Raw genomic sequence first — 18,792 nt, forward strand, 5'->3', positions numbered from 1 at the left:
AACCTGAGGTTTTAAAATTTTATTTAAAAAATTTTATAATTGCATTTCAATTTATTTAATTGCCTTCCTAACCTAATCTATTTCATTTGATGGCTTTACATTATTATTCTAAGGGACCCATAGTTTTCACCAAATTGTCAAAGAGGTCCATGTCACACCGGGGCTGAGTTGAACATAGGACCAGAGTGGTTCTAGATACTATTCCAGTAGAGGTTGAGCTCTTACTTGATCAACATATTGTCACTGGAATTCTTTTCATGTAGCATGTCTGGGTGACACTTAGATGGACACTGAGGTCACTTTCATTTCTCAAATTTGGTGTTTCTATGATCTGCTCCATTGAGCAAGAGGAAGGAGTTTGGGGAGAAGCTGAGCAAAGGTAATCCAGGGCAGGGGTGCTGTGGGGATGTCGAAAGATCTGGTGGATGCAGAGAGGGGGCTGGGAAGAGTAGCTAAAACAGCCTTAGGCAGAAGATCTGGTGTCAAACTTTAATTCTGCCAACTAGGTCACATTGGGAAAATGATATAATCTCTCTGGGTCTCCAGAGGATTTAGGCTCAAAATCTAGAGCTAGAAGAGACCTCAGGGACAACCTGTCTGTATGCCAACACCTTAATTTTACAAATGAGGAAATTTAATCTGGGAGAATAAATGATTTGCCCAAACTCACCCAAGTAAGAAATGTCAGAGGCAAGATTTGATTCCAAAAGTTGGTGATCTTTCTCTTGTGCCACACTACCTTGACAAAGTAATCCAGTTTATGGACCAGGAATCAAACCCAGGATTTCTGCAGGGCAAATGAGAATTCTACCACTGAACCACCTAGATGAATGGTTTTGGGCAAGATACTGGATGTATCATAAAATGGGAATATTAATAGCTGTTCAATTTAGCTATTAAATATTATTGTTACTCAGTGGTTATAGCTCTGGACCAAAGTCAGGGAGACCTTGGCCATTTACCATAGGTAAGTCAGTTAACCTCCTTTTTTTGTCAACTTTAAAATGAAGTAATAGTTGTACTTACCACCCAGGATTTTTATGGGAATTAAATTAAATATTGGCCAAGAGCTTAACACAATGCCTAGCCCATAGCAAGTGTTAGTTTCTTTTCCTTCCTTGCTCACATTTTCCTAGCTTCCTGTGAAGTTTGGTCTAGGAGAAAGCATCCTGGGTGAAGACTTCAGTTCTAGTTAAACCAGATGACTTTAAAACTAGAGGCTTTTTTCTAAATCTTATCACTCTGCATTAATAACACTGCTAAGTGACTTTGATGGGTCATTCATGAGATGTGACTATCCAGATAATGAAGATCTCCAGGGAATAGAAAGAATGTGGACCAACTTAGAATTCTATATTGTATCTTCTGATTCTTAACAAGCCCTGTTGGAGTTTTCCCATCAGTACACACACACACACACACACACACACACACACACACACACACACACAGAAATCGAATATATACCTTTCCTACTGGAATGCAACAAGAAACATTTAGTTAGTGAATGTAAAATATGCCCCTAAAATTTTCTTACATAAACAGTAAGTATTATCAGAGTAAATCATTTTCATATTACCTTTCAGTCTTGAGTTATGCAAAAATGTTTGAGGGAGAGTCACTGCTTGAAGTCCTTAAAAACAATTTAATATCTCTTTTCATGTTCTGCCTCCTCCTGCTGCCCCAGATCTTTCTAAAACATTTTAAACCTGGAATTTTCTCTGACTCTTCTCCTCTAAAAGTATTTTGAAAACCTGACATTAAAAAATAATTGCGTGACTGAAAAATTACTTTTGTGCATGCACAGTGTGACATTTTTTTGAATGCTGAGATTTCTGCAGTGACTTCTGAGTCACATTATCCCAGAGGATGCTCATCAGATGTTTTTTTTTTTTTAAACACAGTAAGTAAAGTGTCTCTTTGTGGGCAGTGAGCACTTTAGGCATCTGCCTTAACTCTTTCAGTCCAGCTGGGTTGTTTGCAGTCCCAATTTAATGGCAGTGAATAAAATGTTTCCGACATGGGGCTAGTTCCTTTTACAATGAGAATGTGTAATAGACTATACGTTCTTGGTGCTTTATAATTATTACAATCATTCTTATAAAAACCTAAGCAATTTCTGCTTTTGTTTTCCCCAGATTTCTCCCATTTGCTCCTCTAGTGCTGCCTAAGGAAAACCCATATTACACAGTTCATAGAAAAAGAAACTTCTTTACAGTTAAAGAGACATTAAAGAGCATGTATACTCCTCCCTAATTTTTTCGTGGGGAGATTGGGACTAGAACCCTGGTCCTCAAAGACCCTGTCTAGAGTGCTTTCTACTATTCGGGCTAACTGGTCCTCAGAATAACCATGTGAGCTTGGCAGGATAGGTATTCATAACCCTATTTGCAAATAAGGGGAATTGAAGTGGTTTAGTGATTTGTCCAAAGTCACACAGTTATTAAGGAACAGATCTTAGAATCTTTAAAAGCTGGGTGACTTTGGATAAGTCACTAAACCACTTCAATTCCTCTTATTTTTATGTATAGAAATCACAATTAACTCCTGGAAAATTCAGTTATCTGAAACTCCTTCTTCCCCAAAGATACTCACAGGCAGATGGAGCTTGAAACAAGAACAATGTTTTTTACAAGTTAATGGTCAAAGTGACGACTCACAAATGAACCCACCAATGAATGAATCCCACAGTAGATTATTTTTTATCCCCAGAGACCTGTTCAGTGTCAGTGACTTGCAATTTTGCCCTCTGTAGGACGCCAACAGGGAGAAGCTATGGTTGACTTATCCACCTAGATTTTCTCCCCTGTAGCCCTTCTGCCTGTACCCCATTACTTGTTTCCTTTAGCTCTCATGAGTCATTTCTCCATGAGTCTATTTCTCAATGCTGATTTTTGGCCCTCTCCTCCACAGCCTCTATGCATTTCTTGGAGATCCCCTCAGCTCCTAGAGTAGAAGTGGTTGTTCTGTCTCCATCTAATGACTCGCTAACTCTCTTCCACAGTTCTGCAGCAGAAGTAGAATGGGCCACATTTGCCTATAACACTCCTGAGAAAAAAGGAACCAGGTTAAAATGTACATGGGAAATACTTCACAAAATAAATAAAAATACAATAAAGCATAGATAATGTTAAAATGAGGCTTTCTCATTTCTATTTGAGTATGACACCGCCTATTCTCTCACTTTCTAGCAAACAGCAATTGTTTTCTCAAGGGATCAGTTCTCTAACATTTGGCCTACATGAAGAGAATTCCGGATGTGTTTATAGGTCTAGAACACTCTTTTATTATTCTTTAGACTTTTTCTCTTACCAACACACTAACTACAATCCAGAAAGGTCCCTGAGGGTTTGGAGGACAATTTCTGCTTGCAGCTCCAAATGAATATAATTAAGTAATACTTTAAATTTTACAAACTACATTACATACTATTGCATTCAAGTCTCATGAAAACTCTATGAAAGAAACCCTATGGATAATACTATTTTACCTACTTTGTGAGTAAATTAAGGCTTGGGGCAATTAGGTATGCAGTAGATAAGAGTACTAGGCCTGGTGCCTGAAAGACCAGAGTTCAAATTTGATCTCATACACTTTATTCACTGTATGACCTTGAGAAAGTCACTTAACCCCCATATATATAAAACTGGAGAAGGAAACAACAAACCACTCTAGTATCTTTGCCAAGAAAATCCCTTGGGAACTTGATCCACTGGGTCATGAAGATTTGGACACAGCTGAATGACTGAATAACAACCACAACAGAAAACGAAGACTCAGTGAACTTAGATGACTTGACCAAGGTCATATGGCTAATAAATATCAGAAGTAGGATTAGAATCCAGGTCTTCCAATTACCAAGTTCATCACCCTATCCACTATGCCATGCAACCACTAGAGTTATCAATTTCCCAAAGGGCAATGGAAACATGTAATGGCGGGTAAAAACTGGCTACAATGTATTATCAACCAAGAATTTTATTCAGGATATTATCAAAAATGGATTAAAAAAAGGGCTGATCTTATATGTGTATAGGTATAAATATGTACTCCATTGGTACCTGTGTTAATGTCAGATGTAGAGGAATCCCTCAATAAATCCAGATTTTCTTAGAGAAGGTTTATTTTATTTTATTTTTAATTTATTTAGTCAATTTAGAATATTTTTCCTTGGTTACAAGTCATGTTCTTCCCCTCCCCTCCCCTCCCATAGCTGAGGCACAATTCCACTGGGTTTTCCATGTGTCCTTGATCAGAACCTATTTCCATGTTGTTGGTGTTTGCACTGGGATGTTCACTTAGAGTCTACATCCCCAACCATATCCCCTTGACCCATGTGACCAAGCAGTTGTTTTTCTTCTGTGTTTCTACTCCCACAGTTTTTCCTTCTTAGAGGAGTTTTGTGGGAGAATGTGAACAAGAACTCTGCAATAAAAAGGGTGGAGGATTTATGATTTGCATCAATAGAGGAAACACCCACATTGAGGAGATTAACGGTCACCTGAAGTATTGAAGATGCATAGACAACTATACCTTGGATAACCAAACTGAGGCAGACCAGCACACCATCCTTTGACTGACTGCTGTGGAGTCTGGATATTCTCAAGTTTAGATATTCTCAGAGGATATTTTCAGATCCACACAATAGAGTAGGATAAGAAACCTTCATTTTCCCAGTGAGATTCTTCCACTTAGAATTCATTCCTTCATCACTTCTCACCTGGACAATAGCCATCTGACTGGTCTCCCTAACTTATCTCTTCTCACTCCAACTTATCCTCCTTTTAGATGCCGCTTTGATTTTTCTAAAGTATTATGCAGGGGGAAGCTGGGTGGCTCAGTGGATTGAGAGCCAAGCCTAGAGACAGGAGGTCCTAGGTTCAAATTTGACCTCAAACACTTCCCAGCTGTGTGATCCTGGGCAAGTCACTTGACCCCCATTGCCTAGCCCTTACCACTCTTCTGCCTTGGATCCAATACACAGTATTGACTCCAAGATGGAAGGTGAGGGTTTAAAAAAAATAATAAAGTATTGTGTAACCATTTCACATCTGTTATGTAAAGGTCCAGTAGTTCATTGTTGTGGTTTGCCATTTCCTTCCTATTCAGGCAGGAGTTAAGTGACTTCTCCAAGGTCATAGAGCTAGTAAGTGTCTGAGATAAAATTTGAATTCTGATATTTCTGACACCAATGCTCCAATGTACCATCTAAACTGCATATATACATATAGATGCATGTATATACACACGCAAATCTATGTCTACATGGTGTTAAACATTTACCAGCACTAACATATCAGTGCTATTGAATGTCTCAAATATGTAAGCAACTGTACCTCGAGAGAGTGATTATTAACCCCAAATAAACAGAGATTATTTTATTTTGGGAGGAGACTATTTAATGAAAACTCAAAAGCCTATATCCTAATGGAAAATTGTCTAACTTATTACTTTCAGCCTAGTCAGATTAAGCATATTAATTCCTTTTTTCTGAAATTGCATTTATTTTTAGAGTGATTTTTTTTCAAATATAAATAGTAATGAAAAGAGTATTGCAATAAGAGATGACCAAGTGGCTCTTGAAATTATGTTTCTTGTTACTTTTAAAAACATGACAAAACCAATTACCTCAATTCCTTAATTTGTATCTCGAAATAGAACTTGTGAATTATCCTTTCTTATTGCACTGACTTCCTTTTGATTTCTAACCAAAATTAATCAGGAGGAGCATAGACTGGATTGCTTGGGAAATTACAAAGCTCTATTATTGACCCCAAATTTTTCCTGAAACAAAGATCCATCTTTTAAAAATCAATATACTGGAGTGTTATTGTAAGTCATAAAATGATGCACTTTTCAAAGATTTAAAAATAAGCACATCAAGGTGTATGGCAAGTATGAGCAAACTGTAACACATAAGTGAGGAACTACAAAGAATTAGAATAAAAGATGTAATTAAAGAATGATATGATCTAAAGGGAAACAAGCTAGTTACATCACAAGATTGAAGGCCCATGCACATTACAAGTATTGTTATAATGAAAAAGTGAGAAAGGTCCCTACTATGTTGAATGGATCTACTACAGCAAACTTATGGTAAAATATAGGCAAGACATACAGAATGGATAAGTTTAGATGGGTTGCAATAAACATTGTTGGAGGAACAATCCACATTGAAGAATTCAACAGTCTATTTAAGTATTTAAATGGTTTGAAGTGGGGATGGGGGCAGTGAGGTGCTTCAGTGGATTGAGAGTTAGGCTCAGAGACAGGAGGTCCTGGGTTCAAATCCGACCTCAGACACTTCCTATCAGTGTGACTCTGGACAAGTCACCTTAACCCTCATTGTCTAGCCCTTATCACTCTTCTGCCTTGGAACCAATACATAGTAAGGTGAAAGTTTAAAAATAAATAAATGGTTTAAATAAATTATAACTATTTTCACCAACCCCAATAATTTTGAACTGGTCTGAATTACTCTGGACTTATTTTTACCATTTTGTTGTGGTCTGAACAAGTTTATATATTTTATTGATTTTTTTAGAAAAATGTCTTAGTTGTGCTCGCTTCGGCAGCACATATACTAAAATTGGAACGATACAGAGAAGATTAGCATGGCCGCTGCGCAAGGATGACACGCAAATTCGTGAAGCATTCCATATTTTTCCAGAAATAAACACCAAACTGGACATGGTGATACAAGATATAATCAAAGAAAATTGCCCAGAGATTCTAGAACAAGGGGGCAATACAGCCACTGACAGAGCTCACAGAACACCTTCTACACTAAACCCCCAAAAGACAACTCCCAGGAATGTAATTGCCAAATTCCAAAGCTATCAAACAAAAGAAAAAATCCTACAGGAAGCCAGAAAAAGACAATTTAGATATAAAGGAATGCCAATCAGGGTCACACAAGACCTTGCAAGTTCTACTCTGAATGATCCTAAGGCATGGAACATGATCTTCAGAAAGGCAAGAGAGCTGGGTCTCCAACCAAGAATCAGCTACCCAGCAAAACTGACTATGTACTTCCAAGGGAAAGTATGGGCATTCAACAAAATAGAAGACTTCCAACTTTTTGCAAAGAAAAGACCAGAGCTCTGTGGAAAGTTTGATACCGAAAATCAAAGAGCAAGGAATACCTGAAAAGGTAAATATTAAGGAAAGGAGAAAAATGTTATCTTCTTCTTTTATTCAAACTCTCTTCTATAAGAACTACATTTCTATCAATCTATGTATACTAACATGTGGGGAAAATGTAATGTATAAATAGGGGGTAAAGAAAGACCAAATAGAATAATCTTTCTCACACAAAGATTCACATGGGAAGGGGAGAGGAAGAAAACTCCTATAAGAAGGAGAGGAAGAGAGGGTTTTTTACTTAAACCTTAATCTCAGGGAAATCAACTCTGAGAGGGAAAAACATCCAGATCCATTGGGATCTTGAATTCTATCTTACCCAACAAGGGTAGGGAGAAGGGAAAACCAAGGGGGGAGGGGGAGAGGGAGAACAAAAAGGGAGGGAAAGAGAGGGGGGAGGGGGAGGGAACAAAAAGGGAGGGACTAAAAAGGGAAACATCAAGGGAGGGGAGAAGGGGGACTGATTCAAAGTAAATCACTGGACTAAAAGGTAGAGCCGAAGAAGAAAAGGTTAGAATTAGGGAAGGCAATCAAAATGCCAGGGAGTCCACAAATGACAATCATAACTTTGAACGTGAATGGGATGAACTCACCCATAAAACGTAGACGAATAGCAGAATGGATTAGAATCCAAAACCCTACCATATGTTGTCTTCAAGAAACACACATGAGGCGGGTTGACACCCACAAGGTCAGAATTAAAGGATGGAGTAAGACCTTCTGGGCCTCAACTGATAGAAAGAAGGCAGGAGTGGTAATCATGATATCTGATAAAGCCAATGCAAAAATAGACCTGATCAAAAGGGATAGGGAAGGTAATTATATTTTGTTAAAAGGGACTCTAGACAATGAGGAAATATCATTAATCAACATGTATGCACCAAATAATATAGCACCCAAATTTCTAATGGAGAAACTAGGAGAATTGAAGGAAGAAATAGACAATAAAACCATACTAGTGGGAGACTTAAGCCAACCATTATCAAATTTAGATAAATCAAATCAAAAAATAAATAAGAAAGAGGTAAAAGAAGTGAATGAAATCTTAGAAAAATTAGAATTAATAGACATATGGAGAAAAATAAATAGGGATAAAAAGGAATACACCTTCTTCTCAGCACCACATGGCACATTCACAAAAATTGACCATACATTAGGTCACAGAAACATAGCACACAAATGCAAAAAAGCAGAAATAATGAATGCAGCCTTCTCAGATCACAAGGCAATAAAAATAATGATTAGTAATGGTACATGGAAAACCAAATCTAAAACCAATTGGAAATTAAACAATATGATACTCCAAAACCGTTTAGTTAAAGAAGAAATCATAGAAACAATTAATAATTTCATCGAGGAAAATGACAATGGCAAAACATCCTTTCAAACCTTTTGGGATGCAGCCAAAGCGGTAATCAGAGGTAAATTCATATCCCTGAATGCTTATATTAACAAACAAGGGAGAGCAGAGATCAATCAATTGGAAATGCAAATGAAAAAACTCGAAAGCAATCAAATTAAAACCCCCCAGCAGAAAACCAAATTAGAAATCCTAAAAATTAAGGGAGAAATTAATAAAATTGAAAGTGATAGAACTATTGATTTAATAAACAAGACAAGAAGCTGGTACTTTGAAAAAACAAACAAAATAGACAAAGTACTGGTCAATCTAATTAAAAAAAGGAAGGAAGAAAAGCAAATTCACAGCATTAAAGATGAAAAGGGGGACAGCACCTCCGATGAAGATGAAATTAAGGCAATCATTAGAAATTACTTTGCCCAATTATATGGCAATAAATACACCAATTTAGGAGAAATGGATGAATATATACAAAAATACAAACTGCCTAGACTAACAGAAGAGGAAATAGAATTCTTAAATAATCCCATATCAGAAATGGAAATCCAACAAGCCATCAAAGAACTTCCTAAGAAAAAATCCCCAGGGCCTGATGGATTCACCTGTGAATTCTATCAAACATTCAGAGAACAGTTAATCCCAATACTATACAAACTATTTGACATAATAAGCAAAGAGGGAGTTCTACCAAACTCCTTTTACGACACAAACATGGTACTGATTCCAAAACCAGGCAGGTCAAAAACAGAGAAAGAAAACTATAGGCCAATCTCCCTAATGAATATAGATGCAAAAATCTTAAATAGGATACTAGCAAAAAGACTTCAGCAAGTGATCAGAAGGATGATTCACCATGATCAAGTAGGATTCATACCAGGGATGCAGGGCTGGTTCAACATTAGGAAAACCATCCACATAATTGACCACATCAACAAGCAAACTAGCAAGAACCACATGATTATCTCAATAGATGCAGAAAAAGCCTTTGATAAAATACAACACCCATTCCTATTAAAAACACTAGAAAGCATAGGAATAGAAGGGTCATTCCTAAAAATAATAAACAGTATATATCTAAAACCAACAGCTAATATCATCTGCAATGGGGATAAACTAGATGCATTCCCAATAAGATCAGGAGTGAAACAAGGATGCCCATTATCACCTCTACTATTTGACATTGTACTAGAAACACTAGCAGTAGCAATTAGAGAAGATAAAGGAATTGAAGGCATCAAAATAGGCAAGGAGGAGACCAAGTTATCACTCTTTGCAGATGACATGATGGTCTACTTAAAGAATCCTAGAGATTCAACCAATTGAAATAATCAACAACTTTAGCAAAGTTGCAGGATACAAAATAAACCCACATAAATCATCAACTTTTCTATATATCTCCAACACAGCTCAGCAGCAAGAACTAGAAAGAGAAATCCCATTCAAAATCACCTTAGACAAAATAAAATACCTAGGAATCTACCTCCCAAGACAAACACAGGAACTATATGAAAACAACTACAAAACACTTGCCACACAACTAAAACTAGACTTGAACAAATGGAAAAACATTAACTGCTCATGGATAGGACGAGCCAATATAATAAAAATGACCATCCTACCCAAACTTATTTATCTATTTAGTGCCATACCCATTGAACTACCAAAATACTTCTTCACTGATTTAGAAAAAACCATAACAAAATTCATTTGGAACAACAAAAGATCAAGGATATCCAGGGAAATAATGAAAAAAAACACATATGATGGGGGCCTTGCAGTCCCTGACCTAAAACTATATTACAAAGCAGCAGTCATCAAAACAATTTGGTACTGGCTAAGAAACAGAAAGGAAGATCAGTGGAATAGACTGGGGGAAAGCGACCTCAGCAAGACAGTATACGATAAACCCAAAGATCCCAGCTTTTGGGACAAAAATCCACTATTCGATAAAAACTGCTGGGAAAATTGGAAGACAGTGTGGGAGAGACTAGGAATAGATCAACACCTCACACCCTACACCAAGATAAATTCAAAATGGGTGAGTGACTTAAACATAAAGAAGGAAACCATAAGTAAATTGGGTAAACACAGAATAGTATACATGTCAGACCTTTGGGAGGGGAAAGACTTTAAAACCAAGCAAGATATAGAAAGAATCACAAAATGTAAAATAAATAATTTTGACTACATCAAACTAAAAAGCTTTTGTACAAACAAAACCAATATAACTAAAATCAGAAGGGAAACAACAAATTGGGAAAAAATCTTCATAGAAACCTCTGACAAAGGTTTAATTACTCATATTTATAATGAGCTAAATCAATTGTACAAAAAATCAAGCCATTCTCCAATTGATAAATGGGCAAGGGACATGGATAGGCAGTTCTCAGATAAAGAAATCAAAACTATTAACAAGCACATGAAGAAGTGTTCTAAATCTCTTATAATCAGAGAGATGCAAATCAAAACAACTCTGAGGTATCACCTCACACCTAGTAGATTGGCTAACATGACAGCAAATGAAAGTAATGAATGCTGGAGGGGATGTGGCAAAGTAGGGACATTAATTCATTGCTGGTGGAGTTGTGAACTGATCCAACCATTCTGGAGGACAATTTGGCACTATGCCCAAAGGGCAACAAAAGAATATCTACCCTTTGACCCAGCCATAGCACTGCTGGGTCTGTACCCCAAAGAGATAATGGACACAAAGACTTGTACAAAAATATTCATAGCTGCGCTCTTTGTGGTGGCCCAAAACTGGAAAACGAGGGGATGCCCATCAATTGGGGAATGGCTGAACAAACTGTGGTATATGTTGGTGATGGAGTACTATTGTGCTAAAAGGAATAATAAAGTGGAGGAGTTCCATGGAGACTGGAACAACCTCCAGGAAGTGATGCAGAGCGAGAGGAGCAGAACCAGGAGAACATTGTACACAGAGACTAATACACTGTGGTATAATCGAACGTAATGGACTTCTCCATTAGTGGCGGTGTAATGTCCCTGAATAACTTGCAGGGATCCAGGAGGAAAAAACACCATTCATAAGCAAAGGATAAACTATGGGAGTGGAAACACCGAGGAAAAGCAACTGCCTGAATACAGCGGTTGAGGGGACATGACAGAGGATAGACTCTAAATGAACACTCTAATGCAAATACTATCAACAAAGCAATGGGTTCAAATCAAGAAAACATCTAATGCCCAGTGGACTTACGCGTCGGCTATGTGGGTGGGGGGGAGGAAAAGAAAATGATCTATGTCTTTAACGAATAATGCTTGGAAATGATCAAATAAAATATATTTAAAAAAAAGAATCATAACAATTTGTAAAGACAAAGAACTTTGAAAAACTTGAGATCTCTGATCAAAGTAAATGACTAATCTGGATACCCAGAGGTCTTATGCTGAAGTACTATTACCTACCTCCAGGAAAAGAAGTAATTAATTGGTGCAGAATAAGATATATAGTTTTAGACAGACAATGTGGGAGTTTGTTTTGCTTGAATATATTTGTTACAATAGGTTTTTTTTCAATTTTCTCAGATGTCAAAAAGGATATGTGGAAAGGAAATGAATAGAAATTCTTGAAAATTGAAATTGAAAAATTGAAAAAAGGAAATTAATTATTTTAATTGAAAAATTAGAATTAATTCATTGAAAAATATACATTAAAAAGTACAATAACAACTCAGTTCTATAATAACTTAAGAAAAGAATTTCCTGCTAAAGCTGTTCAGCCAATAATGAAAGGCCTTACCAAGAATGACCTTGAAATCTTGAAATATATTCAGAGTTTAATGTGTTTCCAGAGATAGGGAAGGTAGAATTCAGGATCTATTGCTGAATTTCTCTGAAGTAGATCCTATTAGGACAGTTAGGTCTAAATTTGTAATTTCATTGGTATGGTTGCTCCAAGCATGAAAATTCACCATTGATGCAAATCAGAAATTCATCTATATAGATCATCAACCTGGCCAGTATATTTCTGTGGCTAGGGCAACTCATACCTCTCTGATAGTCACTACTTAGTCGTTACTGGCCTCTGCTAGTGAATGATGTTCCTTCAAACATCTTGACCTTCCAATATCTTTATCTTCTCAGTCCCATGACCTATTCCTTCATCGAATTTTAGCCCTTCACAGGGATGACCACACCCTTGCTCTCAATCTCACCACAAGGAGTGATTTCCATGATCAGAAAAGATAATTTAAGAGTTACCCATCATGAAACCCTGACCCTTAGAATTGGGGTTCCAGGGAGGCAACTATTCCAAGTCCCAAATACTCCATGAATTTATGCTACTTAAAGTGTAGCTCATCAGTCCCAAACAAAGTGTTTACTTTGGCTCTAGTGTAAAATTAAAATGAATATCCAGTAACTCCAAGTATTATATTTTGTAAGATTTATTAATAATTACTTGAAGTAGAAGAAATAAAAGGACAAAAGTAAAAGCCTGAGTAAAGAAAAGTTTTCCCAGCCAAGTTCACAGGAAAAGAGAGCAGGGTGGGGCTACAAAAAACTTTACCTCCAAAAGTAAGGACATAACATAAGAATGAAAGCGGGATGCTGGGATTTAGAGTTCTGGGGAGCAGATTCTAATTATAAACTAGTCAGCCAGAGGATATGCTAAAAAAAATGATATAGCTAAAAAAAAAAAAAGACATTAGGTAATAAGATATTCCTCATAGAAATACTAACAAAATACCTACTCTCACCTCCCTGGAGTATGCTTCCCACAAATAGACACAGTGCCAGTGAGAAGATTGGGCACACAGAGTTCACCCAATAAAGAGGTATGAACATAGGCCAAATAGGGAGACGCATCACATGCAGGTAATAGAGGGCCATTCACCTCTCCAGTATTGCAAGACTCAGACCGCTTCTGTCAACCTTTGTCTTGTATTCTCAGAGAGCTACGGCCTTGCTGCTTTTTCAGGGTCACCAGTGCCTCTAGTTTCAGGCTCAGCTGCTTAGAGTTCTGCTCTGCATTTTCAGAAAGAACTGGATTCCATACTTAAGAGGCAGGAGGGGTTGAGCTCTGGAGTCTGCCATCATCTACCAAGTAGGATTCCAACTCTAAGGGCCAGACTCTCTCCCCTTGATTACTTTACTTCACATATATGTAACTAAACAACTTTATTTAAAAATTTATATAGAAATATATAGTTATGTGATAACACATATCAATAACTATATGAATATGTATAGTTTTTTTAGTCATTTCAGTCATATTCATCTCTCTTGGTGATCCCATTTGGGGTTTTCTTGGAAAAGTGGTTTGCATTTTTTTCTCCAGCACATTGTACAGAAAAGAGGAAACTAAAGCAAACAAGTTTAAATGACTTGCCCAGGAACATAGGTAGGTGCCTAGGCCAGACTTAAACTCAGGAAGATGAATGTTCCTGAGTGTAGATCTGATGTTCTATTCACTGCACTGCCTATCTGCCTCTTTGTGTCTATTTTTTTTTTTACCTATTTTATATATACACATCCATCATGCATAAAGACAACATACTTTTAAGTTTAATCTACATTATTAATATTTTCTTCCTCACTTTCTTAACTCTAGACAATCAACATACAATAAATCAACCCTTGATTTGTAAGATTTTCCAGTTTTGTAAATCTTGATATTTCTCAGACTTGTGAATGTTAAAAATTTTCCCCAATGGGTAATTCTCAATTGGAACAATTCCCTACTGGGAACATTCCCCATTCTGACTGTGAGAACTCGCCAGGATCAGAAATGGGAGGACCTCTACTCCACCCATACTTAAGACTGCTTTAGGGGAGAAAACTCCTTGCTAAACAATGAAAGTACTTGGACCCATGCTTATAATAAGGCAAGGAGTTCTTTGAGCCAGGTGATACAATGGGATGCTAGGTACCTATAAAGGTTGGGCAACTTGTAAACTTGCCAGGAGCAAAGAGGTGAAAACTTACTCAGAGGTTTTCTCTTGAGGGGATTAGTCGACCCAGCAGTGTTTCTAGAATGGGCAGTCCTTTGGAAAACATCTACTGTGATTGGTAGATGTAAGGACTTAGGGGAGGTGACATAGGACAAAACCCCCTATATAAGAAAAAGCAGAATCTCTTGAAAGACAATCCTTTTGGAGAAAGCTAGGATAAGGATCGCTTGGGAAGAATCTCTTGAGAGAGGCTCTGGAGAAGGGAAGCTCTTGGAGGACAATCTCTAAGGAGGTCTCACTGGAGCTCCTCTAAGGGAACTCTGTCCCTCTGGAGGCTCTGGAGAGAGGCCCTTTGAAACAGTCTCTGGCTGGAAGACTCTTTAAGGAGGACTCTGGCTGGAACTCTCTCTGGTGAAGTCAGCTGAGATGGAGCTGGCCTGCTGTCACTAGAATCCTTGCTTAGACAGACCTTGTGGTGAGTGATAAAAGACTGACTGACTGATCTCTCTCTCTTAAGACTCAGGTCTAGGCCATGTTGGCTTAAGGCCCTTCATACTTATTTCCTTTTTCTCTCTTTCTCTCTTTTCTTTAATTCCACATTTATATTAATTAAAATCTCTATAAAACCCAGTTGACTTGGGTATATTCATAATTGGGAATATATTCCCTGGCGACCACCTTATATTTGATTTAAAAACCAAGACACTGTAGTGAAACATATTTTCTGAGGTCAAATTTACTCACCCACTATTTTAATCACTACAATTTATAGCATTAACTCTTTTAACTGCCACAATTTACAACCACAACAATTTTAAATCTTACAGTTTCCAAGATAAAAACACTCATATTGAAATTTTAACCATCAGTTCTTAAAAACCAGTCCAGGCTGGTACCAGCCCATCCCTGTTGTTACATTGGAGAGAATGCTGGACTTTGAGTCAGGAAGACCTTAATTTCAAGCATTCTTTGGACATTTATTAGTTATGTAGGACCCTGGTCAAGTTGCTTATCCCCTTCTGCTCAGACTTGGTTTCTTTAGTTCTAAAATGGTAAAATTCTATTATTATTATTATTATTATTATTATTATTATTATTATGGGCAGCTAGGTGGTACAGTGATAGAGTATTGGGTTGGAATTAGGAAGACTTAAGTTCAAATCCAGCTTCATATACTTACTGTGTGGCCCTGGGCCAATCACATAACCCTATTTGCCTCATTTTCTCTATCTGTAAAATGAGATGGAAAGGGAAGTGATAAGCCTTTCTAGTATTTTTGCCAAGAAAAATACAAATTAGATCATAAAGAGTCTGAAATGACTGAACAATATATTATTAACTATTGGCTCTAACTTGATAATAACCCTCACCTTACAAGGTTGTTGAAGATCAAATGAGATCACGTAGGTAAAGTGATCTGCAAATCTTAAAGTGCTCCATAAATGGAAGTTTTTATTATGATGATGGATAGGTCTAGAACTGGAAGAGACCTCAGAGACTATCTAACCCAACTCTCCTTTCCCAGAGAAGAAATTGAGACTTAGAGACATTTTCCCACAAATAGTTATCATCAGAAGTGGGATTTGATCCCACCACCTTTCGCCCCTGGGTCAAGCACTCTTTCCAATATATCATACTACATTATGATAAAATGTTTGACTTCACTTCCCTCTCCATTTTATTTTCCTTTTAAACATTATTTTATTTGGTCATTTTCAAACATTATTCATTGGAAACCAAGGATCATTTTCTTTTCCTCTCCCCGCCCCCTCCCACCACCTCTCCCATAGGCGACACGTGATTCCTCTGGGTATCACATGTGTCCTTGATCTGAACTCATTTCCATGTTGTTAGTATTTGCATTAGAGTGTTCATTTAGAGTCTCTCCTCAGACATGTCCCCTCAAACCCTGTAGTCAAGCTGTTGCCTTTCCTCGGTATTTTTACTCCCACCGTTTGTACTCTGCTTGTGGGTAGTGTTTTTTCTCCTAGATCCCTGCAGATTGTTCAGGGACATTGCATTGACACTAATGGAGAATTCCATTATGTTCGATTGAACCACAATGGATCAGTCTCTGGGTACAATGTTCTCCTGGCTCTGCTCCTTTCGCTCTGCATCACTTCTCCCCTCTCCATTTTTTGGGGAAAAAATTACTCAGTCTTTTGGCATCATTCTGTACATTTTGAGTCATAGTGGGAAAATAGTAGAGTGATTTCTCTCCAGAAACCTTCCACAGAACAGGGAAGACCTAGCATGGAGAGATTAGAAAGCTACCAAACTAGGCAATTCACTATGAAGTTTGAGCCCTCTCTAGTCACTGTTTCCCAGCTCCTAGGGCTAAGCATGATGCTATGGAAAGGTGTAGGTCAGGATGACCTGAGTTTAGGTCTTTACTTTGCTAGTGACTTTAGGCAAGTTCATCACCTCTCTGAGCCCAAGTGTTGTCACCTATAAAATAAGGAGGGGTGTCCCTTCTGTGTCTAGTAGTCTGTGATTCTGTAACCCCTCTGGGGACAGTGAGAATCTCCTTTTTCTAGTTACTACATCCCTGTTGTGTTTCCCATCCCCAGAAAGGATGTAGTACCCAGAGAAAATGCTTAGGAAACAAAAAATTCCCTCTCTAAGAGGTTCAACAACTGTAAGCCTCACATTGGTTGGAAGGATTTGCTGTATATCCTTGGGAAGAATGAAAATAGAGAGGAAAGCAATAAAGATGGATAAGGAAAAGAAAACCTCAAGAGTTGGCTTAAAGAATTCACTGTCTGATCCAAATGAAGGGAAAAGATAACTTTCAAAGCTTTCTAGCATGTCCCTCCTGTGAAAAACCACTTCATCTTCTCCATTCCTTTCCTGTCTTTTATTAAGATAAGTAGGAAACACAATATCTAGCCAAAAAGGAAACCACTTCAAATAACAAGGAAATCTATTTCCCAGAAGGCTTGCTAAATTAAACTATGTAATCAGTGGGAACCGGAGCTGCTGCTCTTCATGTTTGTCAGATTTTTAAAATTTTTAATTTTTTGTGGAATATGCAAACCTGGAATCCCAGCACATGTCATGGAGCCTCCTGCTAAAAGTAAGACAGCTATGATTAATGATTTCCTCATTGCACTAGGTTTATGGAAAAGTGATCTTTCCATTATCATTGCCAAAACAAATATTCCTGGCAATAAAGAATACATTCAATTTGGATTTTATTTTCCAACACTAATCCTACTCATTAATCAAATCTTATCCAGAACCCCAAAAGTTTGATTGATTATATTGAGCAAAAAGTTCCCAGAAGGCAGCAGAAAGGGGCAGATTAGTGATTATAGTAGGAAAAGTCATAGTTTTGTAGTTGCTGTTGTTTCTTTTATTCTCTGCAAAGCTTTTTATTTTGAACATTTTAATCTTATTTTTATTTGTACTGTTTACCTTAATATCACTCTCATTTCTGAATTTATTCCTCCATCTTCCCTTATCCAGTGAACTATCCATATGTCAAAGATCATTCAGCAAAACCAAACAGTATATTAACTGTGTTTGATTGCATATGCAATGTCTTGGGCCCATAGTTCCCTACCACTGTGAAGAGGGGAGGGAGATGTATCTTCTTAATTCTTCTCTAGGGCCAACATTGGACATTATAATTAAACAACATTGAGCATATTTTTCTATGTTCATGTTTTAAACTCAGGTTAATTATAAATTCAATTTGATATGCAAAAAGCCATATATATGTTCCAAATGCATATGCCTATTCCTGCACTATTTTAAAGCCTCAGAGACATTAATTTCCATTAGGAATTAGGAAATCAAGGCAGACAAATCTCTGGGAGTTCATATATTTATAAAATAACCCAATTTAGCTAACTCAAGAATAAAAAGTTCTGCAGAGTCCATAGTTGTTCTTGACAACAAAATAAATAGGAAGCACAAATTAAAGCCTGTGACCCATTGCCTTTGACAGTAATTCCAATTACACATAGATCCAGTTACCATTCATCAGCTTCACTTGCAGAGCGACTTTCAGATTAGTCACTAAAATACTGGTGACTTTGGACATTATCTTAGCTGACACTTAAAGGACCTTTTGAAATCTTCAGTCCCTTATCCCTAGCTTGCTGACCTAATGAAGTATGAATATTGACATATTATTAAAATGCCCCCACTCTGTTCCAAACCATCATTTTATCCTTGGAACAATTTCTCAGTCTCTGAGAAATTTGCAAAAAAAAAAAAATAAATCATTATTTAATCAATGTTTTGTGAGAACACCAATGTGTATATTTATTATTTCTAGTAATGATTATAATTCCTATATGCCATTAAAATGTATAGATACATATATACTTTAAGATTATATAAATATGCATATGCAGAGCTTCTCTA

General features: G+C 37.1%; 1 non-coding gene across 1 annotated transcript; it reads left to right on the forward strand.

Annotated features, from left to right (window-relative positions):
• The first annotated feature begins 6,559 nt into the window (after positions 1 to 6,559).
• Positions 6,560 to 6,666, forward strand: LOC130457650 (U6 spliceosomal RNA). The gene has a single exon (XR_008916942.1). It is a non-coding gene; the product is annotated as a U6 spliceosomal RNA (small nuclear RNA).
• The last annotated feature ends 12,126 nt before the right edge of the window (positions 6,667 to 18,792 follow it).

This window comes from Monodelphis domestica, chromosome 2 (genome assembly GCF_027887165.1).
Source record: "Monodelphis domestica isolate mMonDom1 chromosome 2, mMonDom1.pri, whole genome shotgun sequence".
In the NCBI taxonomy this organism is placed as follows: Eukaryota; Metazoa; Chordata; class Mammalia; order Didelphimorphia; family Didelphidae; genus Monodelphis; species Monodelphis domestica.